The sequence below is a fragment of the Hemitrygon akajei genome, unplaced genomic scaffold, assembly GCF_048418815.1.
Source record: "Hemitrygon akajei unplaced genomic scaffold, sHemAka1.3 Scf000054, whole genome shotgun sequence".
In the NCBI taxonomy this organism is placed as follows: Eukaryota; Metazoa; Chordata; class Chondrichthyes; order Myliobatiformes; family Dasyatidae; genus Hemitrygon; species Hemitrygon akajei.
Window position 1 is genome coordinate 6,508,059 of NW_027331940.1, and position 14,326 is coordinate 6,522,384.

Sequence of the window (14,326 nt, forward strand, 5' to 3'; positions counted from 1 at the left end):
GTTAAGCAGCTTCAGCTGCAGCACCTGGTTCAAGACCATCTGGAAATCCAAACAAACAACACCCACCGCCTTTCTTATTTCACCAAAGGATTCCAACAGAATTGTCTGGGAAGATTTCTCCTGAGGAAAACCACGCCGACTTTGGCCGTACAGGGGAGGATTTAAAAGAACTGTCATGGAGGAGGAGGAGAAGATGGCGGCACAACGCAGCACACACGGCCTCTCTGGAGAATGATATCTGTTACTTGTTAAGTACAGCTTTGTATCTGTATATTAAGTATAATATTATTCTATAATAAGTATCCTGATTTGATGGAGACAGATGTGAGAGCGTGGAGGAACATCTAGAGAAACTTCTGAAATGCCCGCTTCGATGCCGCTGCTACTGTGCGGTCTGGAATCTCCGGAGGAGAAGGCCTCTGAGACCTCGGCTTTGCTTGTTTTGGCGGCCGGGATGTGGTCGAAGGCGCTCGGCAGAGGATGGCGCTCAGGAGACTGTATCGCAGGCTCGAAGTTTTCGGACAGACTCAGAGTCTGCTGTGGTCCGGTGCTTCGAAGGCATCAGTTTGTCAGTGCCTGGGAGTTTATGGCAGGGAGAGTTTCTCCCTTTTGTTGCCTGATATCGGGACTATTGGAGTCGATCAGGACATGAGACGTTTTTTTTAAACCGTGCCCATGGTTTACTTTTATCAAATTATGGTATTGCTTTGCACTGCTGTAACTATATGCTATAATTATGTGGTTTTTTTTGTCAATGTGAGTCTTTGGTTTGTCCTGTTTTTTGTGTGATATCACCCTGGAGGAACATTGTATCATTTCATAATGCATGCATGCATTTCTAAATGACAATAAACGAGTACTGAGTGTCCTCATAATCTAATGGAACAGAATCACTGGCAGGGTCCAGCTGGCCAGGGTTGACTCTCTACTGTACACTAGGTGTGTAACAAATTCACTTAAGTACCAAAGACAGAGTTTAAAATAAACTGATTTATTTGTCTCAGATCCAGAATATTAAATTCCAGTCCCACTAAAGGTGAATGTGCAGCAGAAGAAACTCCTCCCATGCCCAGTGACCAGGGTGCAGAACCGGGTGTGGTGAGCAGCAGTAATGATTGCAAAGATCAGCTCTGACAGTCACTCTCGAAATTGCATTCAGCAACTGTGATGGACAAATATCCAGCATGCAGCTTATTGAAACTTCCTCCTCAGTGTGACCATGGCAGTGTGTCACAAGTGTAACATGCTGTAAGGTTTCACTGCTGATGTAATGACCTCTCTGTAATGTTTCACTGCTGAGGCAATGGTTTCTCTGTAGCAGCAATGCTTGGTTAAGACCAGAGAAAACAGGGTTTTGGAGTGCAGGGCTATCCGATGAGAGAAACCTTCTTTCTTGTGAGTCTGGAAGAGAGATTTTCATGGTCTTTTGCTAGGGAGAGATGAGAAGACGTGAATGGAGAGAGTGGGCCCTTTTTCTTTTTTTTGTTTACTTTACTTTACTAACCCTATAGTCAAAGTAAGAATTATAAATCTCAATTGCTTAATCACATATTGTGTACTGTTTGTAATTTCGGGGTACTGATTTGTAACAGGGGACACATCACACAGCATCCACCCAAACAAAATTTCTTATGTTTGGCCGGACTGGGGGGTGATCAACTCCGAAATTAAGCTGCCAGCCAAAGTGAGAGTTACATAAGGTTAGCTGACTGAGTGAATCGCTTCCCACGTTCACAGCAGGTGAACAGCCTCTCCCCAGTGTGAACTCAATGATGCACATTTTGTTGATCTGGCTGAGAGAATCTCTTCCCAAAGTCTGAGCAGGAGATCGGCCTCTACCCAGTGTGAACTCGCTGGTGTCTCTGTAGTTGGGATGACCGTCTGAATCCCTTCCCACAGTCCAAGCAGGTGAACGGCCACTGCCCGGTGTGAATTGACTGGTGTGCCAGTAGGATGGATGATTGAGTAAATCCCTTCCCGCATTCTGAACAGGTGAATGGCCTCTCTCCAGCGTGAACTCGTCGATGTACCTTCAGTTTAGATGAGCATGTGAATCCCTTCCCACAGTCTGAGCAGGTGAATGGCCTCTCTCCCGTGTGAACTGACTTGTGTACCAGTAGGTCAGATGACTGTGTGAATCCCTTCCCACAGTCTGAACAGTTGAATGGCCGCTCTCCAGTGTGAACTGACTGGTGTCTCTGTATTTGAGATGACCGAGTGAATCCTTTCCCACAGTCTGAGCATGTGAATGGCCTCTCTCCAGTGTGAACTCGCTGATGTATCTTCAGGTCAAATGAGCAAGTGAATCCCTTCCCACAGTCTGAGCAGGTGAATGGCCGCTCCCCAGTGTGAACTCGCTGATGTACCTTCAGGTTATATGACCAAGTGAATCCCTTCCCACAGTCTGAGCAGGTGAACGGCCACTCCCCAGTGTGAACACGCTGATGTACCTTCAGGTTAGATGACCGAGTGAATCCTTTCCCACAGTCCGAGCAGGTGAACAGCCTCTCCCCAGTGTGAACTCGCTGATGTACCTTCAGGTTAGATGAGCAAGTGAATCCCTTCCCACAGTCGGAGCAGGTGAACGGCCTCTCTCCAGTGTGAACTCGCTAGTGTACCTTCAGTGCTGATGACCGAGTGAATCCTTTCCCACAGTCCGTGCAGATGAATGGCCGCTCCCCGATATGAACACATTGGTGAGCCATTATGTCAGATGACTGAGTGAATATTTCCCCACAAATTCAGCAGATGAACAATTTCTACCCAGTGTGAACTGACTGGTGTGTCCACAGGCGGGAAGACTGACTAAATCCCTTCTCACGCACAGAACAGGTGAATGGCATTGTCCTAGTATGAACTTGCTGATGTATCTTTAGTCGAAATGACCAAGCGAATCCCACAGTCTCAGCAGGAAAGATTATCGAGTGAGTCCCTTGCTCCAATTATTAAATATCTCGATAGAGACAGCAAAGCTGGTGTGTTCTGTTTGAGATTCCTGTAGACAAATTCCTTGTCATTTTTAACCTGTAAAAGGATTCACAAAATCCATCAATGGCTGTAGAACAACATTTCAGATGAGATCACTTGAGTAGTCAAGGTGTGATCTGGAATTACACAGTTACAGTGAAGTTCAACCCAAGTTGGCATCTTCTAACTGGGCACAGTGCTGGTATCTGGAATGAGCATTGAATTCTCTGATGCTCCTCCTGTCTCTATAAGAATGGGGCATTTCTGCCATCTGCAATCTGTGACTTGGCTCAGTTTGACTCTCTCCATGGGTATTATTTGGTTTCCACTGAGCTGCAGGGGTTCCTGGCCCCACAGTAACTGAAACACTCTCACACAAATAGCGGGCAGTGCATTCCATGCACCCACCACTCTCTGTGTAAAGAACTTACCACTGGCATCCCCTTGGTATCTATTTCCAAGCACCTTAAAACTATGCCCCCTCATTTTAGCCATTTCAGTCCTGGGAATAAAACCTCTGGTTATCCACAAGATCAATGCCCCTCATCATCTTATACACCTAAAAAATGCTCTAAACATAGACAAGGTAATTAAACATTGCTTTGAGGATTTGTTGGAAGTATACAGAATTATGAGGGTACAGATAGCATAAAGGCAAGCAGCTTTTTCCACTGAGGTTGTGTGGGATGACAACTAGAGGGCATGGGTAAGCAGGGAAGGTGAAAATTTAACGGGAACATGTGGAAAAGCTCTTCACTGAAATGGTCGTGTGAGTGTGGAATGAGATGTCAGCACAAGGGGTTCATGTGAGCTCAGTTTCACCATTTGAAAAAAAGTTTGGATGGGAGCCTGGATGGTAGGGGTATGGCGGGCGATGGTACCAGTACAGGCAGTTGCAATAGATACCTTAAATGTTTTTTTTTAGCATTGATGGGCCAAATAGCCTGTTTCCGTACTGAACTCCTCCATGTTTCTGTGACAGAGAAGCTGGCCAAACTTGTTTGGAAGGGAAAAGGTAGGAGTGACAATACAGTAGCAATAGCTGGAGTTTTTGGGAACAATTCTGGAGCTGAGTGATCGATATCTGAGGTCTGAACAACATCTGACGTGTCAAGAAAACAAACTCTCCCTCATTGTCACAAGAAGAAAGGAGCTGATTGTGTACTACAGGAGGAATGGAGACAGGCTAACCCCTATTGACATCAATGGATCTGGGGTTGAGAGGTTGAACAGCTTTAAGGTCCTCAGCATAAACATCACCAAGGATCTCAAATGCTCTGTACGTACTGGCTGTGTTGCAAAAAGAGCACAGCAGCACCTCTTTCACCTCAGATGGTTGAAGTTGCTTGTTGTGGGCCCCAAATCCTAAGAACTTTCTACAGAGAGACAACTGAAAGCATCCTGACTGGGTGCAGCACTGCCTGGTATGGGAACTGTACTTCCCTCAATCGCAAGACCCTGCAGAGAGTGGTGCAGACAGCCCAGTGCATCTGTAGATGTGAACTTCCCACTATTCTGGAGATTTACAGAGACATGTGTGTAAAGAGGGCCCAAAGGATATTGGGGACCCAATTCACCACAACCACAAACTGTTCCTACTGCCACCATCCAGGAAACAGTATCACAGCAAAAGGACTAATAGGCTTTGGGATGTCATTTTCTACCAGGGCATCAGAATGATTAATTCACACCGATACAATTGCACGTTGATGCTATATTGATTGTTCTTTTTATAAACAATATATTATAAATTACTATAAATTACATGTTGCACATCTAGACGGAGAGTAACGTAAAGATTTTTACTCCTCATATGTATGAAGGATGTATGTAATAAAGTCAGTTCAATTTGACTCAATGCACCCTCTCCACTATACGTTCTGTCACTCTGGCTCTCATTCCCCCTACAACTTATTTTAAGCACATCACCCTCCCACCACACTAGCTCCAGCAAGCCTTAATACTAGGATATTAGTCCCCTTCTTGTTCCATTCCCGTAACCAATGAATCCCCTATCACTTATTTGACTTTCTGCTGCCAGGTAATGCCCCCAACAGTTTCTAAAGTGGTCCACCTCGCTGTTGTGTGGGATGTCCACAAGAGTACTCTTCGATGGCCTTTTAACCTCAGTCACCTGCCTGACTGTCACCCAGTTTCCTGTGTCCTGCACCACTCTTCATGTCACATCTATCACCCCCTCTGACTCCCAGCTGATCCAGAATTCAACAATTTCAAGTCCCAGCTCCTTCAAGTGCAGGGTTACAAGCTGCAGCTGGATGCACATCTTGTAGGTGAGGGCATCAGGGACACTGAAGGTCTCTGTACCTTCCTTCCCGCTCTAATTTCTAATTTATGTGCACATAAATCATGTATTGTGCATATTTTTTTCCCAGTGACATGTGCACAGTGATTTTTATATAATGAGGTATTCATTTTAACAGCTAGCAAATCACTGTCGATAAGAACTATGACTTCCTCTGGGTTCGATCAAGTTCATCTGCTCTCTCACACAAACTATGTAGCAGGAGTGTAACAGGTAGTGAAGGATTTTCTTACCAGAGCTTTTGCAAATTGTCCATAAGTGGTTAACTTGCTAAATTGTTGCTTTAAAAAGTCAGATTTCGAAATATCACTCCACTTCTTCCCACTTGTAAATTCTACAGCAACTTTTGCATCGCCACAATACACACAGTTATCATCAGTTTCTATATTGGACATAAACATTTCCCCAGAACCCTCTTGAGGAATTAAGGATATATATTTAAAAAAATCATTCTGAACCTATGTAACCTCTGGCTAAAAGAATAATTGGGACTGAATAGGAATATTTGAACCGATATAAACACTGTCTTCAGTGGTTAGCCAGGACAGGCTCATAACCAGTTCTCTGTGGCTTGCAGAGAGACACACTGAGAGATGGTAACATTATACACTACACCTTCGTTAGTTGGTAACATTATACATTGTACCCTCTTTTGAGTAAAGGGAGGAGGACTCACTGTCAGGAACGTGGCCAGATGGACCCAAACACAGGTAGCAGACACTGAGGTACTAGGGGGAGGACAGGAGGGGGATGCCATGGCATTTGAGGGTAGAGCTAGGGTTCAGGTAGATAGAGTGTCAGGCAGGCAAAGCGGAGCGGGCTCCCGGAGTACAGGCAGGCAGGCAGAGTGGAGCGGGCTCCCAGAGTTCAGACAGGCAGGCAGAGCGGAGCGGGCTCCCGGGGTTCAGGCAGGCAGGCAGGCAGGTCCCCGGGGTTCAGGCAGGCAGGTCCCCGGGGTTCAGGCAGTTAGACAGGTCCCCGGGGTTCAGGCAGTCAGGCAGACAGGTCTAGGTGGCTAGATAGGCTGGCTGAGAGCCCTCCCTGGGCGGGCCGCATATATCCCGGGTAGGGCCGCCTCCCAGGCAGAAACACCGGAGGCCTGGGCACGACGCGAACCCCTAGGCAGGTGCGGGGCACAATCCCAGAGTTCGGGCGGAAGAGAAGGGCGGAGCAGAAGAGAGCCCTCCGTCGGTGGGCTGCATATGTCCCGGGTAGGGTTGCCTCCCAGGCAGAAACACCAGAGGCCTGGGCATGATGTGGACCCCTAGGCGGGTGTGGGGCACAATCCCAGAGTTCGGGCGGAAGAGGAGGACGGGGCAGAACACCTGCTGGGCAGCAGCAGACTGGCCGGGCCTGCCAGGTGGAGGCAAGGGGTCGGAACGGGCATAGGTCCAGGGTGACCAACACAACAGCCATGATAACAGGAAATTCGGGAACGGCCGGCAGATAGCGCGACCGCGCGAACAAAACAAACGAGTGGAGAAGTGGGACCAGCGCATGGGAAGAAAGGTGGGGGAGCGGACCAACCTGGCAGTACTGGTACAGGGCAGAGAAGCATGATCAAGAGTAGATCTGAGCCCGGGCAGGATAACAGAATGCAGAGAAGAGTTCAGAACCAGCAAAGAACAGGAAACAGAACAAAATGACCATGCCCCTGGTCCCAGACCCAAGACCCCTTATAAGCACCTGCAGCTCACTGAGTTACAGGTGTGCCTCCTTGAGCCAGGAGGTTCCTAACTAGTTGACAGGTGACGGGAGGGACTACTGCAGGACCAGGAGTCCGGAGCCCTCGGACTGGATCGAGACCCGGAATGCGAATTATGGACCGGACTGGACTCTGACACTCACTGATAAGGACAGGAGTAAACATCTGTCTGTAATTAAGTCAGGGCCTTGCAAAGGGAATAACTGATAAGGACTGGACAGTACATCCATCTGTAATTAAAACCTTCATTTAGCAAACTCTCTTATCTAATTAAGTTTGGAACCAACAGACTTGGTGGGCGTACCAGTTCAATGAGCATTTTGCAATAGTAATGTATGGGGCTTACTATGTATAAATATACAGCTGTAACCTGACTAAGTCAGTCCACTTGTCAGATGGTGGCAGTGCTTACGTGCCTTCCCTTTGACAACAGGGTCTCAAACTCCTGCAGGCAAATGTGCGATAAACTGTGGTGACGATAAGAAGCTGGTCTCCCGAGTTTTATTCAACTTTAACATTTGGAGTCACAAACAGGATCCCAATACAGGGAGTGCCAAGCAGACGGGCTGAGTAAGCGGCTGGACCACTCTGGGGACTGCGGAGACCGACTCCATGCCCAATAGTTATTTTACCTTTTGTCGCTCTCCTTTAGTTCCTTTGGAGTTGCGGTCCCTCTCCCAAGGCTGATCACATACCTTGAGGGATCCGGAAGGAATCTGTTGGGAGACTCATTTAAGGTAGGCAAAATTTTACTAAGTGGGCAGGAGGCGGCTCCCAGTAAATTCTACTAAGTGGGCAGGAGGCAGACGTGCCTGGTAAATTTATCAAATTGGCAGGAGATGCCAGCCGGGTCAATTTATCTGATTGTTAATTGAGCAGGAGGCTTTGTACCTGGTAAATTATTTAGAGAACATGGGTTAATTGCAGTTGATTGATACGAGTGGGCCAGGAGCAGCCCTGCACAATTTTGTGTGAGAGTTTTCCAGACAAGGAAAAAGATTTGTGAATGTTGAGTGCAGCACTGAATAGGAAATTGGGGAACAAAATGTGGCCACTGGGGAGGGTGGGAACCTGGGATATTACCTCATGAGAACAAGCAGTAAATTTGATGTGGAAAAAGAACTGTGGATTGAAGTGGAAATTGTTGAAAAGGGAATGGAAGGAAAAGGCAGATGTAAAGTGGAACAGTATATTATTAGCAAGTTGGAGGAATAATTTATGTGACAAAGGGATAGAGGTCTGTACTGCAGAAGGAACGCCAAAGGTTGGGAGATGCTAAAAGCGGAGCGTGAATGGGTGGATGGGCGGCAAAAATGAGAGCAGGAAAAACAACGTAAGCAAACTGAGGCTGGTTCAGATAGGAGAGAAGGGCAGGAACGTCAGTCTAAAGTTCAAACTGATAGGGAAACAAGGGATCCCAAACCCATGTCTGTCATATCGACCCTGTTTGAGGACAGTGACCGTGATGAGGAGTGGGCACCCACCATACCTCTCCTACCTTACCAGGGGCCAAGTGCACCCAGTGCTCCCGAACCCCAATCCTCCCAGTACCCAGATACGTTGGCCGCTCCGGTAAAACAGCGGCACAGGGAAGGGATGTCACTACATCCTGAGATCCAGAAAGGGAATACCGAGGATTATTCCGTGACAGGGAGGGAAGAATCCAATAAAACCCCAGAGTTAATGGCTCCACAAAGACAACTGCCCACCCAAATGCTGCCCAATCCACGAGCAGGAGGAGGGACAGCCCTCAGTGATTCCTGTGTATGCACCCTGGAAGCCTCGAGAAATGATCATGATCATGAATCAGGCCCCAGATAGAAAAGAAAAAGCAGCACAGTTTGCTCAGTGTGTCCACAGTACTACACTAATGTTTAACATGACCCCGCAAGATTTATTCAGTCTCTGCTGCATGATTCTCTCAGCTGATGAAGGGCAGAAATGGAAGGCAGAATTGAGATACAAAACCTATCAGGAGTTACAGGCAGGAAAACATAATCAGAATGATCAGACACACCAGATTATTCAAGCCCTGGAAAGGGCTCTCCAGCAACCTGTAAACATCACTAAAGTACTTGAATGCAAACCTAACTCTGGGGAATCAGGACCAGGCTATTGGGAGTGATTTGTGGCCTGCTATGGCACTTTCACAGGAGACCAAACATTTAATGATGGGAATCTGTCCCCCCAGTATAATACCTTACTGCTCTAATGCTTACCAACTGAGTTAGCCAACATGATTAAAACAAATAATATGGTTTGGCCTGACAATGACCGAAATCGAATGCGACGAGCTTTGACATATTATTGGGACCCGGCTTTTGAATCCCGATTAACCCTTAAGGGAACTAATATTAAAGGTGAATATGCTCAGCCGAAAGAAGGACGTGAGTGGGCTACATCTGGGGATCAGAAATGGGAACAAAAACCTACCAGGGGACAGTTGGGGACAACAACCCGTTTAGAAATGGACAAGCAAGGATTCTTCCTACCATGAGTACCACCCCTCAGGAAGAGCCCAATGTAATATTGAAAGTTGCTGGAATTTCAATTCCGTTTATGATTGATATGGGGGCAACCACAACCACTCTCGATCAGGAAACAGTATCGGAAAAGGGATTCCAGCTATCAGACACGACAATCACTCTGTCTGGGTTCAGAGGTACGGAACGTAGATATTCACGTACCCAGCCACTGAAGGTGGAATTCCAGGGGAACCAGTGTGAGGTTTCATTTACAGTCACCACCAGTCAGGGGTGTAATCTCGTAGGGAGAGACTTGCTCTGTCTGCTGGAAGTCGAGATTCTCTGCACAGACAATGGTATCACCCTGGGACTAGCGAACAACCGACAGCTTCCCCAGTTTCTGAATCCTCAGTGGTGGCACTTAATCTGGACTCCACCACGTTTGAACCCCTTCCGCCAGCGGCCGACTCTCATGTGACTCTGTGCTATGACACTACGTCACTGAGGAAAGCCAATATTATGCACCCCTCGAGGGACAGAAGTTCCCAGTCACGGTGATTGGAGAGGTTAAAGGAAGAAAGGGCAGTGGATTACTGGCCGAAGTTCCAGATTTCCTTTGGAGACAGGCAGGACTGGTGTTTCCCCAAACCACCGTTAGGGTTTGCCCTGGGTTCAATCCAAAGAGCCTAGGGTTCCTTGCCTACACCCTGACGAAACAAGCCCCCAGCACTGAGGGAGACTGGCAAGATTTGGCCGCAGGCCAACTCCGAAACTGGAAGGACTTTGAGGTGAAGATGGGACATCTGGTAAGACATTCTTTTAATATTGACTGAACCCAGGACGTTCTACCCCATCTCTGGGCAATTTCAGGCCATGAGATCAGCAGCACCAATGCCCCCCCACTGAGCAGATCACCGTGAAAGAAGGACGGATTCTCCCATCCTTTCCGCAATACCCCCTCAAGCCCAAGGCAACGTTTTCTGAGGATGGAAGCTCTTTTGTGGATCCAGCAGGGAAAGGATGCGATAGTGACGGACAGTGAAGACATTGAACAGGCTTCTTTTGAAGTGGCTGTCTCCGCCCAGACGGCTGAGCTGTTTGCTCTGACTCGTGTCTGTATCCCAGCAACAGACAGAAGTGGGAACGTTTCCACAGACTCCCGTTATGCATTTGGGATTGTACATGACTACGGGGATCTCTGGGAACATGGGGATTCCTGACTTCCTCTGGCCACCCCATCAGTAATGCCACCTTTGTAAACAACTTACTCACTGCTCTACAGCTACCTCGAGGTTTTACCATTATTAAATGTGCAGCCCATACTGGGAAATTAGTTGATTACATTAACTGATTCAGAATTGGCTTGCCTGCAGAAAGCAGAGGGTCAAGGTGGATGGAGTACATTTGGATTGGAGGGTTGTGACTGGTAGTGTCCAACAAGGATTGGTTCTGGGACCTCTACTTTTCATGATTTTTTTTAGCAACCTGGATGTGGGGGTAGAAGGGTGGGCTGGCAAGCTTGCAGATGACGCCAAGGTTGGTGGTGCAGAGGATTGTCGAAGATTGCTGAGAGACATTGAATGGTTGCAGAACTGGGCTGAGAAGTAGCAGATGGAGTTCAACCCGGAGAAGTGTGAGGTGGTACACTTTGGAAGGACCAACTCCAAGGCAGAGTACATAGTAAATGGCAGGATACATGGTAGTGTGGGGGAGCAGAGGAAGCTGGGGGTACATGTCCACAGATCCCTGAAAGTTGCCTCACAGGTAGATAAGGTAGTTAAGACAGCTTATGGGGTGTTAGGTTTCATAAGTCAAGAGATAGAGTTTAAGAGTCACGATGTAATGATACAGCTGTATAAAACTCTAGTTAGGCCACACTTGGAGTACTGTGTCCAGTTCTGGTCGCCTCACTATAGGAAGGGTGTGGAAGCATTGGAAAGGGTACAGAGGAGATTTACCAGGATGCTGCCTGATTTAGATAGTATGGGTTGTGATCAGAGATTAAGGGAGCTAGGGCTTTACTCTTTGGAGAGAAGGAGGATGAGAGGAGACATGATAGAGGTGTACCAGATTTTAAGAGGAATACATAGAGTGGACAGCCAGCACCTCTTCCCCAGGGCACCACTGCTCAGTACAAGAGCACATGGCTTTAAGGTAAGAGGAGGGAAGTTCAAGGGGGATATTAGAGGAAGGTTTTTAACTCAGAGAGTGTTTTTTGCGTGGAATGCACTGCCTGAGTCAGTGGTGGAGGCAGATACACTAATGAAGTTTAAGGGACTTCTAGACACGTATATGGAGAAATTTAAGGTGGGTGGTTATATGGGAGGCAGAGTTTGAGGGTCCACTCAACATTGTGGGTCGAAGGGCCTGTAATGTGCTGTGCTATTCTATGTTCTATGTACACGTGTACTGTCATGACAGAGTTTTAGTGAGAAAGAGCCCAGTGAACATACCTGTGTCCATTATGACTCTGACTGTCGTTCGTTGATTGTCGTCTGCTTGTCTGCCGTCCGGGTAGAAGAAAGCACCACCAGCTGGCAATGACCTGAATTACACAATAAAACAGAACGTGTCAGTTACTCTGCCCTTCATAATTTAAAACACTTCTGTAAGATTGCTGCTCAGTCTCCGACAATCCAGGGAGTAAAGACATAGAGCGGACATTCTTTCCCCAGAGCAGAGATCTCTGGCCCTGACAACAGACTCACAAATCTCTGCACTCTTACCACTTTAACCAAGCCTTTTCAAACATATAGCGGCCAGAACCATACTTTGTACTCCAAACACAGTCTCACCAGTGACTTATACAACGGCCCAAGTCTTTACAGTTCAAACGACCCGGTTGCAATTCCCATCGCTGCCAGTAAGAGTTTGCAGGTTCTCACTGTGATCGCATGGGTTTCCTCTGGGTGATCCGGATGCCTCCATCCCCACACAGTGGCAGGTTATTTGGCCATTGAAAATTGTCCTGTGACAAGACCAGGATCAAATCGGGGGACTTAATAAGCAGCATGGCAATAGTCGGGCCATAGCATCACCGCAAATCCTTACAAACGTGCTGTGTTTCCAGTGCCACCCAATGCCATGATCGGGCTGGAGATAACCGGAGGCCCCGTGACTCAGCCCCATTCAGCGGAGCCTGATACCGCGTCCAACGACATGGAGCCACTCACAATGTTTCTTATGAATCCGTATTTGTTGCACAAAAGGAGTAAACCAAAAATAAAATTTTCCTGCAGAGGGCTATGATGTGCACTCTAACAATATTGTGGCATATTTTGATAGCCTTGTCAATCGTCGCTCAATACGTAGCTGCAAAACTTCAAAAGATACTTACCTTCACCCAATTGATAGACCTTATTCTGGGGTCAATAGACAATAGACAATAGGTGCAGAAGTAGACCATTCGGCCCTTTGAGCCTGCACCGCCATTTTGAGATCATGGCTGATCAACTGCTATCAATACCCGGTTCCTGCCTTGTCCCCATATCCCTTGATTCCCCTATCCATAAGATACCTATCTAGCTCCTTCTTGAAAGCATCTAGAGAATTGGCCTCCACTACCTTCTGAGGCAGTGCATTCCAGACCCCCACAACTCTCTGGGAGAAGAACTTTTTCCTTAACTCTGTCCTAAATGACCTACCCCTTATTCTCAAACCATGTCCTCTGGTACTGGACTCTCCCAGCATCTGGAACATATTTCCTGCCTCTATCTTGTCCAATCCCTTAATAATCTGATATGTTTCAATCCGATCCCCTCTCAATCTCCTTAATTCCAGCGTGTACAAGCCCAGTCTCTCTAAACACTCTGCGTAAGACAGTCCAGACATCACAGGAATTAACCTCGTGAATCTACGCTGCACTTCCTCTACAGCCAGGATGTCCTTCCTTAACCCTGGAGACCAAAACTGTACACAATACTCCAGGTGTGGTCTCACCAGGGCTCTGTACAAATGCAAGAGGATTTTCTTGCTCTTGTACTCAATTCCCTTTGTAATAAAGACCAACATTCTATTAGCCTTCTTCACTGCCTGCTGCACTTGCTCATTCACCTTCAGTGACTGATGAACAAGGACTCCTAGATCTCTTTGTATTTCTCCCTTACCTAACTCTACACCGTTCAAATAATAATCTGCCTTCCTGTTCTTACTCCCAAAGTGGATAACCTCACACTTATTCACAATAAACGCCATCTGCCAAGTATCTGCCCACTCACCCAGCCTATCCAAATCACCCTGAATTCTCCTAACATCCTCATCACATGTCACACTGCCACCCAGCTTAGTATCATCAGCAAATTTGCTGATGTTATTTTCAATGCCTTCATCCAAATCGTTGAAGTAAATGGTAAACAGCTGTGGTCCCAATACCAAGCCGTGTGGCACCCCACTAGTCACCACCTGCCATTCTGAGAAACACCCATTCACCGCTACCCTTTGCTTTCTATCTGCCAACCAGTTTTCTATCCATGTCAATGTCTTCCCCCCAATACCCTGAGCTTTGATTTTACCCACCAAACTCCTATGTGGGACTTTATCAAATGCTTTCTAGAAGTCCAGGTACACTACATCCACTGGCTCCCCATTGTCCAATGTTTCTTATGAATCCGTATTTGTTGCACAAAAGGAGTAAATTAAAAATAAAATTTTCCCACAGAGGGTTATAATGTACACTCTAAAAATATTGTGACATATTGCGATAGCCTTGTCAATTGGCTCGTCTCTCAATATGTAGCTGCAAAACTTCAAAAGATACTTACCTTCACCTAATTGACAGATCTTATTCTGGGGCCTATGACACTGTACCCATAACAACCACAAAATGCTGGTGGAAATCACAGGTCACACAGCATCTATGGGGAGGAC

General features: G+C 47.0%; 2 protein-coding genes and 1 pseudogene across 2 annotated transcripts in view; 2 read left to right on the plus strand and 1 right to left on the minus strand.

Moving 5' to 3' along the window:
* Positions 1–14,326, plus strand: part of LOC140721392 (uncharacterized) — a 1,266,977-nt gene that overhangs the window by 1,146,590 nt on the left and 106,061 nt on the right. The window lies entirely within an intron of this gene.
* LOC140721387 (NACHT, LRR and PYD domains-containing protein 12-like) overlaps positions 1–14,326 on the plus strand; it is a 469,945-nt gene that overhangs the window by 332,595 nt on the left and 123,024 nt on the right. The window lies entirely within an intron of this gene.
* LOC140721339 (uncharacterized) lies at positions 1,509–2,705 on the minus strand (annotated as a pseudogene).